At 35.7% G+C, this 12,443-nt stretch overlaps 1 protein-coding gene across 18 annotated transcripts in view; it reads left to right on the forward strand.

The window, feature by feature from the left end:
• Positions 1-12,443, forward strand: part of ZBTB20 (zinc finger and BTB domain containing 20) — an 841,831-nt gene that overhangs the window by 382,665 nt on the left and 446,723 nt on the right. The window lies entirely within an intron of this gene.

Raw genomic sequence — 12,443 nt, forward strand, 5'->3', positions numbered from 1 at the left:
TATTTCACTTTCTCTGAGGATATGACTAAAAGAAGGAATATTGGGGAAAATGTATTTATAGTGTTAAGAACTTTCTTTTTTCATAGTAGTGGTTCCTGTCCCAATTCTTTACTCTATGATTTTAAACTAATGTGTCTGTTGACCTTTGGACTGGGATAGTATGTTGGGTAATATATTCGTTTTCTGTTGCTGTTGTACCAACCACAAACTTAGCAGCTTATGACAATACAAATTTATTATTTGACAGTTCTGCAGATCAGAAGATCTGCAGATTAGATCTGCAGGTTAGATTGGCTCTACCAGTTTCTCTGCTGTAGGCTTTACAAGGCCAAAACCAAGGTGTCGGCTGGATTCTTAACTGGAGGAAACTCTGAAAAAAATCCACTTTCATGCTTATTCAGTTCCTCATGGTTGTGGGACGAAGATCTCCATTTCCTTGCTATCAGCTGGGAACCATCTTTAGATCTTTGCATGTTTGCTGTCCCTATATGTCAGAGCCAGCAGCAGCACCTTGAATCATTATCACACTTGACATCTTTCAAATTTCCCCTTCTACCACACCTCTTTTCCAAATTCCAGCCAAAAAAGTTCTCTGCTTTTAAGGTGATTAGACTGGGCCAGCTTGGATAATCTAGGATACTCTCCCTGTTTTAGTGTTAACAACCTTCATTACATTTACAGAGTCCCTTTTCCATGTAACATAACATTTTGCCATGTACCACAGGTTCTGGGCTTTAGGCAGTGGGCATTTTCGGGTGCAATTATTTTGCCTCCACAGATGAACTCTAAAAGAATGAGTCACCTACCTCCATTATACATTTCTAGAGTACTCTGAGTATTCTAGTGCTTTTGATCTAGAAGATTCAGTATGAATTCTCACCTTCTAAATGCTATTAGTAGATTTTTTTAACGTATATCTTATCAAACTTGGTAAAGAGTATTTATTTTCTGTTTGATAAACAGAATAACTAGGGGTGAGGGAAAACCAAGTTGACCATTAGGGCCTGAGGTAGACCAGAAATTTTTTGGTTTATGGCACTGGTTTTATTTATTCTAATCCTTTTAATCACTATAAAGCATACTAGAACCTTAGAGAGAGCCCAGCTGGGAAAAGGAAGTAAGCCCAGATCAAGTGAATCAGAAATGAGATTACTAATTTATTTTTTATTTTTTATTTTATTTTATTTTTTTGAGATGGAGCCTCACTCTGTCACCCAGGCTGGGGTGCAGTGGTCTGATCTCGGCTCACTGCACCTCCACCTCCCAGGTTCAAGCGATTCTCCTGCCTCAGCCTCCCAGGTAGCTGGGACTACAGGTGTGTGCCACCATGCCCGGTTACTTTTTTGTATTTTTAGTAGAGACGGGGTTTCACCATGTTGGCCAGGCTGGTCACGAACTCCTGACCTCAGGCGATCTGCCCGCCTCAGCCTCCGAAACTGGGGATTACTAAAATTTTAATACAGGTGATTCACATGGAAGGCTGAGATAAATGCAGGAAACAGAAAAATCTCAAGTCTTTCACTAGTATCTAAGAGAGTGTGACCTATTAAGTGACAGCAGGATGCAAGACATTGTTAAGTTGGTCAGATAGATGGCAACATTTCAATTCATGGGTTGGTAATATGGGCTAAGGATGCAATAGTTAGGAATCCAAGTTAAATGAAGACTTCAGTTTAAGCTGAAATTGAAGAGGAAAGTTCTAACACTTTCTAACAGCAGAAATACATCTTTAGATAAGGCCAAAGGAAGGGCCAAAAGGTCAAAAGGAAACATGGACAAAGAGGGGGTAAGGAAGAGGAACTGGAGGTAAAGTTCATCCACACTTTGGAATTCTGTTCAAGGTTGGTTCTGGTATTTGGGATGGAAGGGTTGCTTTGAATATTAAGAGAGAAATATAGTACAGGTAAGTCCACTAGATTATAATTTCTGTTATATCATTTCCTTAAGGAAGAAATGAGCTCACCCCTGCAATCTTCCATCTTGTACATTTTCATATTAGACTATATATTTCATAGATAAAAACAGGAAGTAAAATTTTTAAGTAAGAGGATAATTTCCCAAGTAAAAACAGGAAAGATAAGGGCAATAAGATTGTAAATCTTTAACTATTTTTTTTTACTCTAATTACAACAGAAACCTGAATATATGCTTATAAGTTTGTAAGTCAGTTTTTAGTTATTTAATATATCTAATTAAGTAATCACAAATCAACTAACAAAAAAGATAGTTGAAGTCAGATATATGTGTGTTTATTTTTTTTCTCAAAGTATGTTCTACTATGTTATTCATGAAGCATTTGGGGTTTTTTGAGTACTTAAATCAACTAATTTTTTATTTAAGTTTGTTTTGTCATTTATTTGTACTTTAACAAAAAAACAAATCTTCTATTTCCCAGTTAAGTAAACATTTAAGTAATACAAATGAAGAAAATAGAGTTCTGAGAAATATGTAATTGCGTAACAGAAGTCATATATGGGCTGACTCATAATTGCAAAGTAAAATTTCTGCAAAAGTCCTTAACAAGTGCATGTCTTTCATATTTAAAATACAGGCTGAGCATCCCTAATCCGAAAATCTGAAATCTGAAATGCTCCAAAATCCGAAATGTTTTGAACATGGACATGACAAGCAAAGGAAATGCTCATTGGAGTATTTCAGATTTCAGACTCTCGGATTAGGGGTACTCAACTGGTAAGTATATAATGCAAATATTCCAAAATCTGAAAAAAAGTCTAAACTCCTAAATACTTCTGCTCCCAGATATTGTAGATAAAGGATATTCAAACTATAATTAAAATGTTATGCATAATTTCCAAAATTCATCACTGTATGATACAATACACTTTACTGCTTACCTTTTATGAAAATGAAGGTAACATACAGATAAGAAGGAATTACAGATTTCTAAAAGATGGCGCTTTTTTCTACTCAGTTGACAACCAAAAGTTGCCCAGGCAAGAACATAACAATTGGCATTTACTAAGTGCTTATCATATATTACTACATGAAGTGGATTCTTTTTTTTTCCGTAAGTTATTGGGGTACAGGTGGTATTTGGTTACATGAGTAAGTTCCTTTTTTCTTTTAAGATGGAGTTTTGCTCTTGTTGCCCAGGCTGGAGTGCAATGGCATAATCTCAGCTCACTGAGCTCACTGCAACCACCACCTCCTGGGTTCAAGCGATTCTCCTGCCTCACCCTCCTGAGTAGGTGGGATTACAGGTGCCCACCACCAAACCCAGCTAATTTTTATATTTTTACTACAGACAGTGTTTCACCATGTTGGCCAGGCTGGTCTTGAACTCCTGACCTCAGGTGATCTACGTGAGTAAGTTCTCTAGTGGTGATATGTGAGATTTTGGTGTACCCATCACCCGAGCAGCATACACTGCACCATATTTGTAGTCTTCTATCCCTCGCCCCCTTCCCACTCTTTCCTCCAAGACCCCAAAGTCCATTGCATCATTCTTGTTTTTTTGAGATGGAGTCTTGCTCTGTTGCCCAGGCTGGAGTGCAGTGTCATGATCTCAGCTCACTGCAGCCTCCACCTCCCAGGTTAAAGTGATTCTCCTGCCTCAGCCTCCAGAGCACCTAGGATTACAGGTGCACACCACCATGCTCAGCTAATTTTTGTATTTTTATTAGAGACAGGGTTTCACCATGTTGGCCAGGCTGGTCTCAAACTCCTGACCTCAAGTGATCCTCCCACCTCGTCCTCCCAAAGTTCTGGGATTACAGGTCTGAGCCACCATGCCTAGCCCATTGCATCATTCCTATGCCTTTGCACCCTCATAGCTTAGCTCCCACGTATCAGTGAGAACATATGATGTTTGGTTTTCCGTTCTGGAGTCACTTCATTTAGAATAATAGTCTCCGATCTCATCCAGGATTTAACAGCAAATGCTGTTAATTCATTCCTTTTTATGGCTGTGTAGTATTCCATTATATATATATTATATATATTATATATATATATTTTATATATATATGCATTATATATATGTGCATTTTGGCACACAGTAAAGCAGAAAGTATATTAGCTATTTAACAGGTGCAAATAGATATATTTGAAAGTATATTAGCTATTTAACAGGTGCAAATAGATATATATGCATCAGATATATGCATATATATATGATGGAATAGTATGTATATAGTATATATATATATGATAGTGTGTGTATATAATATATATATGCACACCACAGTTTCTTTATCCACTCATTGATTGATGGGCATTTGGGTTGGTTCCATGATTTTGCAATTGTGAATTGTGCTGCTATAATATGTAACAATTATAAGTGATTTGTCAACTTGTGCTGTTACTAAATGCATAACAATAAAACACAGGCTTAACTCAACAGTATTATTTTTCTAACAAAATGATTAAACATACACTAGTCCCCACACATGGACACATACTACATGCAAACATCATCCATAACATATGCAGTACACGTTCAAATATACCTATTTGCACCAGTTAAATAGCTAATATACTTTCTGTTTTACTGTGTGCCAAAATAAAATTTTATCGTGAAAGAGTAAATGCTATGGGTATAAACTCATTTGAGGGTGTATTCTATTGTCCTCATTTCCAAAGTAAGACAACACATGTGCCTAAACAAGCTATGTGTAATGAATACTTTTTGAATACTGTGTAGCATGGTAGCAAAATTACTGAGTACCAGAACCTGTGAGTTCTAGCCTTTGCTCTGCCACATGTTAGATTTGTGATATTAATAATGTCATTTAATCGTTTGTAGCCTCTGTTCCCTCGCTTATGAAAAAAGGATAATGATATCTCTCCTATTTACTTTCCAGAGTTGATAGTCACATCAGATGAGCTAAATATACTTTAAGGCATTTGAAGATTATGAATTACTATGCGAAACATTATTATGTTTTAAGCAAATATAAACAATTCCCATTAGTACAGTTAAGGCAAGTTCTGTTTCCTCTTATATATAGTCATTAAAACGTTGAAATTAGTTTATTATTGTTTATTTGCTTTGTTGTATCTGTTACAGAGTCTCTTTGCAATTTCCTATATGTCTGATGAGTTGCTAATCACAATATTAAGTGGTGTTGGTTTTCAATGTTATTGTAAGTATTAGAGCTAATGTTCAAAATCAGGGCAGTATTATATATTAGTGCACTATCAAAGACAGTTAACAGGGAGTAAGGTAGAATTAATGATTAAAACATGAAGAATTGCTACAATATTATATATATTGCTATATAATTTTATCCATTTTTATTAATTAAATAGTTATTGGTCAAGTCATTTTTTTATTGATCTAAATTCCAGGAGCAAGGAAGAGCCAGATCCTTAAGAGTTGACTTGGAGAGAAGGAACACCTTTTTATTTTTAATGTGTGTGTGTTTTTGCTTGGTTTGTTTTGTATCTCATTTCCATTTCTCCAAATCCCTATCCCCAACCATTTATTATGGCTTGGTCCAGATTCTAGAGCCAATGGTTTTTCATATTAAGCTAATGGATAATTAGATGGTGCAGGGATTAATTTCAGAGTTTATATAAGCCCTTTGAAAATGTATGCAAATATACTTTATATTTTATCTAAATGTATACTTTATATGTATTTGTAAATATGCTTTTTCTTTCTCCCCACCCCTTCCTTGGAGAGAAGGTTGATAAGTTTCATTTATTCTCAAAGGACCACATGAGATTAAAAACACTTGGAACTGTTGAGTTAGAGCTATTGGTACCAAAGTGAGCATCAGCTGGAGAAAGAAATTTTCCTTTTTTCCCCTTTTTCCCAACTATCCCACTTGTGTCCTAGACATTTGGATTGGGGTGGGAAGCAGAGAAGGAAGATTAGAGGGCCAGCCAGTGGGGAAAGGATGAGAAAATACCTCTATAATGGCTTTGCCTTTTTTTTTCCTTTCCTTCTTTCTTGCTTTTTAACTCACTTTTTTCTCCTTTCTCCCTCCCTCCTCCCTTTCTGCTTCCTTCCTCCCTTCCTTCCTTTCTCCCTCACTTCCTTTCCTCTGTCCTTCCATCTTTCCTCCCTTCATCTCTCCTTCTTCCTTTTTCTTTTCAATATTTCTCTTCATAAGGTAAAATTTAAGCAAGGATTCTTTTAATTAAGGGCCCATTTTATTTTAGTACTGTGGCATATTCCTTTACTCATCTGCTTCTCATCACTTGATGCTGATTTTATTCATTTTATCACCATCCCAGTTTTGAGAATATCCTACTCTGTTCTGCAGAAGTACTAGTGCTCTGCAGAAGTTATTTCTGTAATAGAAAATCCATAGAACTCAGTGGGAAAAAAGGTAGTATCTATGCAAAACCTATTCCTTATCTTCATTTTTAACATTTTGTGTCCCTACTTGAATATCATCATCTAAGCCAATATTTTTCCAATAAATAAAATAAAGTGACTAATTTATGAATTATTTAAGATAGAAAATGGGTGAAATTAAGCTGTAATTCTTATATTTACTGATATAATTCAGTTACTTTAGATATGTGGACAAGACCATCTCCAACTTCTATAGAGAATCGAAAAAGAACTCAGGTTACATTTTTAGCCATCTTGAACATCCTCTCACCATAAAGAGGGAATAGCTCTCTTCACTTTTTCATTTCATCCAAGTATCTTTGTACCATTATTTATTTTCTTTAGAGAGAATGAGTTTGGGAAAGAAAGAAAAAGGTGATTATGTTATCATGGGTTTCCGTTGTCAGTTAAAAATGTTGCAAAGCAGTTTTCTTGTAGGGTTTGAATTTTCTGGTTGGATTGACTTGGCTGTCAAAAAGTCAAGTAGATCTTTCTTCTCCCAGATTGAATTGATAATTGGCTGAAATAAAATGTTAAGAACAATTAGTAGGGGTAGAATTTTAAAGCTATTTAACACAGCAAACAAACTTCATAGGGCTATTTTGTGTGTGTTTTTTTAAACTTCTCCAGGGAACACATTGTATAACGCTATAACTTCCTGTTCGATGAAGTATTACTTCGTTGACCCACCTGCAGTAACAGCTTAGCTTATACACACACACACACACACACACACACACACACACACATTTCCATCCCACTACTGAATCCTTTTGAAGAAAAATCAAGGTACAGTCTCTTATTCACGCAAAAGCATTTAAGAGCACCCGTTTTAAAGATTAGAGATTAATTCTTGCACTAGACGTTTTCAACTTCTTGTTTAAATATGGGAATGCTACTCTTTCTTGTCTTTCTTACCGGTCTACAGGCTTTTTTATCCGTTTCTGTGCCCATTTCAGATTGATAACACTCTCAATACCAGCTAGCCTTCTCATATTCCCTCTGCTGTTGTTTCTGCCCCTACCTTCTCTTACTCTTGCTTTGTTCAGTCCTCTCATGTTTCTCCACTCTTCATACTTAGAATTCTCTTTAACTTCTCATCTGGATGAATGCCTTTTAATTTTTATGTAGACTCAAACCCCATTTATTAGTAGTTTTCTTCTAAGTAGACAACCTCTTCTTTACCAAGAACTTCTCTTTGTAACGGTTTCATCCGTATTAGGCTGTGTATTTTAAACAAACAAATAAAAATAAGTTGATATTTATCTTCCTTCTTAGTCAAAATGCTTCTTGGAAGTTGAGGACTCTTTCTTTGACTTGTTCTGTAGAGTATATATCAGTTTGTCTTCTTAGTAAAGATGACAACATCTCGTTGGATTAGGAAAAATTGAAAACCATATGTTCCATGTAAAGAAATCATTTATTGTTTCGATGTTTGTGCCACTCAAACATTGAATGCTTTATTTCTACAAAAGAATATTGATTCGTTTTCTGCAGTGCATCTTATATTTTTCAACCTTCTTAAACAATATATTCTGAAACTGATTTAGTCTTTACATGATGATTTCCTGATAGTCATTATTGTATTCGTTTCCTAGGGCTGCCATAATAGAATATCATAAATTGGGTGGTTTAAACAACAGAGATTTATTGGATCACAGTTCTGGAGGCAAGAAGTCTGAGATCAAGCTATTAGAAGGGATGGTTCCTTATGAGGGCTGTGGGAGGGAATCTGTTTCATGCCTCTTGCTTAGTTTCTGGAGTTTATGGCAATCATTGGAATTCCTTGACCTGTAAGGCATCTCCCTGATTTCTACCTTCACCTTTAATATAGCATTCTCCCAGTGTATGTGTGCCCATGTCCAAATTTCCCCTTTCTTTACAGGCATAAGTCGTAGTAGGGACCCACCTTACTCCATTATGACTGCATCTTAATTAGGGACCCTATTTCCAAATAAGGTCACTTTCTGAGATACTTGGGGTTAAACTTTAACATATGAATTTTGGGAGGACACAATTAAACCCATAATAATTATGAACACTATTTTTTGTGCAGAGCTTTACCACAATGATTTCTACAGGACTTAATAATAGAGATGTTTGCAAGCTGTACATAGTTCTTAGCTTTGCATACTTTTATTTCTCCCTCACCTCCTCTGTCTCCTCTTCATTCTGAGATAAAGTCGTCATTTCTTACAGATATCATTGTACTTTCTTCTGAAAGTGTTTTCTTCCCATGTAATATGAATGGAGGGTCCAGATTACTGATGTTACTGTGTATTAAAGAAGAATAAATTAGTTCCAAGTTAAAGTCTCCTTGGTAAGTAATGATGTATTTGGGCAACAGCATGTACGTTATGGCATTTCTTTTCATTTCCCAAGGGCTCTATTTTCCCTCTTCTGGGTTTTTGACCATGTTAACTTGAGATAACCCTATAAATGAATATAAGATTGCTGGATACTAAGGTACTAGTATATTATTTTCTCCTTACAGAAAACTAAAGAAATATATCTCATAGAAATACTAGAAATTGGTGATCTTGTTTACTAATTGCTCAAGATTTTACTCACTGATATAGGAAAATCACAGTTCCCTTTTAGGTACTAAAAGATGTGAAATTGAAGTAGACAGTACTTACGTTTTTGTGTGATTTTTACAGGGTCTGTTAGACTTCCATCATTCAATAAACATAATACTAGAGCAGAATTGAGTTGAAATCAAATGTTGTGAGTGGGTAAGGTAATGTGCACATCCACTTCTCAGCAGGTGGTTCTAAGCAGGATGCGGGGCCTGCACCCCCAGCTGCTAACCTATCAAGGGTAGCCCATGTGGTTCTCAGGGCACCGTGCTGATGAGCACCCACTGTGGTTCTGATTTTGGCAGCCACGGCTGAATCGGGTCTTTGATCTTTGGAATGGCTTCTGCCACAGTGAGCATATCTGTTTGTTTTGCCCCTCCCTTTGGTCATTATTCCAACCTGGCAGTATAGGACAACAAAAAAAAAAAAAAAAAAAAGAGAGAGAGAGAGGTAGAAGGGGGTTGTGAGAGGATACTTCAGGAACACGGCTGTACAAAGTATGAAAAAGCTGCTTAAAAATTCTGGCTCTGAAAGCTCATGCGTAACATTTTTGCTGACTCATTAATGAATACATTTTATTTTATGTGTCATTCAACAGCCTGCTAAAAATCACTTTTTCTGATTGTATTTTCTCATTACTGGGGTTTTGAATCCATCATAAAATGCAGCCAGCCACACAAAGAAAAGGCTCCCTGTCTTTTAATAGTCTTCCTTCATAAGTGTCTGAATATGCTTGAAAACATTTACTTCTTATGCTTTGATATTTTAAAATCAATTCCTCTAATATATTTGAAAATCAGCTTCAGAGGTTTGATTACATTTTAATTTTATTTGTTTATTTATTTTTAATTGAAAAATAATTATGTATTTTTATGGGGTACAATGTGCTATTTTGATCTGTGTATGCATTGTAGAAATATTTAATCAAGCCAATTAATATACTCATAACCTCACTTGCATGTATGACATTTTGTTGAAATCTTTCAACAGATTTTGTAATAATCTCTATTTATTCCAATATACTATTTGATGAAAAACGTAAAGATGACTATTCCCATTTTATAGCTGAAAAAAATGGAGATACTGAGGTACTATATATGCTGTTTAAGGTTGTAGAAGAGTTAGTGTCATTCTAACAATTTAAGTTTTCATTCTGATATTTGGGGATTTCTATGTTCTGTGTTCTATGCATATGTTCTATGCAATGATCAAAACACTTGATCCACATTATCTTAATAATATCATTGAGGTATCATAGATAAAAAGTAAACTGAGACATAGAAAGGCATTAAATTACTTGTAGCAAATCTCATAGCAAGGTCACAGGGAAGCTGATACAATCTTGGACTTCTTCATATGGGCTAGCCATGACTAGTTTTCTGACAAGAAACATTTTTCTCCTTTTGAGAATGTGAAGGTCGAAGATTTCCACTGAGAAAGCAATGCCTTAAAGAACTCTGAGAAGATTTTAGATTTTTAACTATCAACCAAATATACAGCCCATTATATTGATCACCACTTAACAAGTTTAAAATACGTGAGTTCTAAAATTCTTGTTTAGAAAAACTGGGATTAAGTCACCTTTTCATTCCTTCATTATCTAGGTCTCACTAAGTAAAACATTTTAAAGTGTCAGGTATTTATATAATGTATGTGAAAATATATAAGTTTAGGAATTGGAATGTATATGGAATTTATTTGGGAAAAATAGCATCTACTTTGAAATGTGTCTGTCATAACTTCTGTTTGTCATCATTTTCAATTAGAAGACAAGGTTTTCGTATATAAGGCTAGAGCCTCAGACAGCTAGTAAGGAAGGAGAGACCAAACAGGCTAAAATTTTACCAAGTTGTAACCAATCCAGGTATCATGAAGAAAGAGTACGTGAAGTTATCTTCTATACTTTTAACTTCTATGAATTAGGATTTTCAATTGAGAAATAAACAGATTCTGGAAAGCCCTGGCTTCCCAGGAGGTGCCACTAGGTTAGTATGGCTCAGACGGATGCTCATTAACTCATCTGCTGGTTTTCCCATACAAAACATCTCAGACAATATCCATAGAATAAAGACCAATAATGGCGGGTCCAGGCAGTCCTTTATCCCAAAGGAGAAACTTTACTTACACACGCAAGCAAATGAAAAGAGCCTCCTTGTAGCCCCTCCATAAAGAAATACCACCATTTCATCTAGAACCAGCTTTATCACCATAAATAAATGTTCTGTTCCATGGATATTTGCACCATAGTTTAGGTCAAGAATTAGAGGTGGCTGGACTTAGTCAATGTCAAGAGAGGAGAAAGAATGTGGAGAGGGCATCAGAGTGCCCAGAGTTGGCAAATGCTGGCAGTTAGCTGTAAAGTTAGCAGCATGGGATTATCTGAAAAGAGCATATGATTATACTGAGTGGTGGCTTCCCCAGTGAGTCCCAAATAAGCTTTTTCATCTACATTGAATACAATGTAATATTGTATTAATCACTTGGAAAAACAAGAATTTTTTCTATTATTAACTGGTGAGTTCATGTGTCATCTATCTCTATTTTGTCTGTCAGCTCTGTTTTTTTTATTTTTTATTATTATTATACTTTAGGTTTTATGGTACATGTGTGCAATGTGCAGGTTAGTTACATATGTGTACCAGTTCAACTATATTATTAACATCTTCAGAGGAAAACCTCCCAGACTACCAAGGCTAATTTGCTTTAGCTAAGATTTATTTACATTTATTGTCTAAGATAGGCTTCAATAATATATGGTCATTTGGTCCAGAAACAGTAAGTCTTAGTTGTATGTGGTAATCTTTAACTCTGAATACTTCAAATGCCATATATTTTACACCTATTCTGGGCTAGATTTTGTGCTATGCACATTAAGCATATCATTTTCTTTTTTTTTTTTTTTTGAGATGGAGTCTTAGCTCTGTCACCCAGGCCAGAGTGCAGTGGCATGATCTCGTCTCACTGGAACCTCCATCTCCCAGGTTCAGGCGATTCTCCTGCCTCAGCTCCCCAGGTAGATGGGATTACAGGTTTCTGCCACCACCCCAGCTAGTTTTTGTATTTTTATTAGAGACAGGATTTCACCATGTTGGCCAGGCTGGTCTCGAATTCCTGACTTCAGGTGATCCACCCAACTCAGCCTCCCAAAGTGCTGAGAATACAGTCGTGAGCCACCACGCCTGGACTTATTTTCTTTAATTTTCACAACATAAACGTTACTTGTGACTATAACTATAAAGTAATAAATCTGATTTTTGGTGGACATTAGTTGCCCTGGTCTCATTGTGTAGAATGAATTCACATAGTGTATATCTAGCTTCTCTACTTGTGAGTTTCATAATATACTAGATGGAGATGGTAATAGTACCTAACGCATAATGTTACTGTGGGAATTAAATGAGATACTATATGTAAAGTCCTTAGATTAGTCCCTAGCATATAGTCAGCACTCAATGAATGTTAACTATTATTATGTGTAAGCATTGTGGAAATAAAAATCAAACATTTACTGATAAGTGCTCAGTATATAGTAGGAGCTCAATATGTACATATTTAAT

This window comes from Pongo abelii, chromosome 2, assembly GCF_028885655.2.
Source record: "Pongo abelii isolate AG06213 chromosome 2, NHGRI_mPonAbe1-v2.0_pri, whole genome shotgun sequence".
In the NCBI taxonomy this organism is placed as follows: domain Eukaryota; kingdom Metazoa; phylum Chordata; class Mammalia; order Primates; family Hominidae; genus Pongo; species Pongo abelii.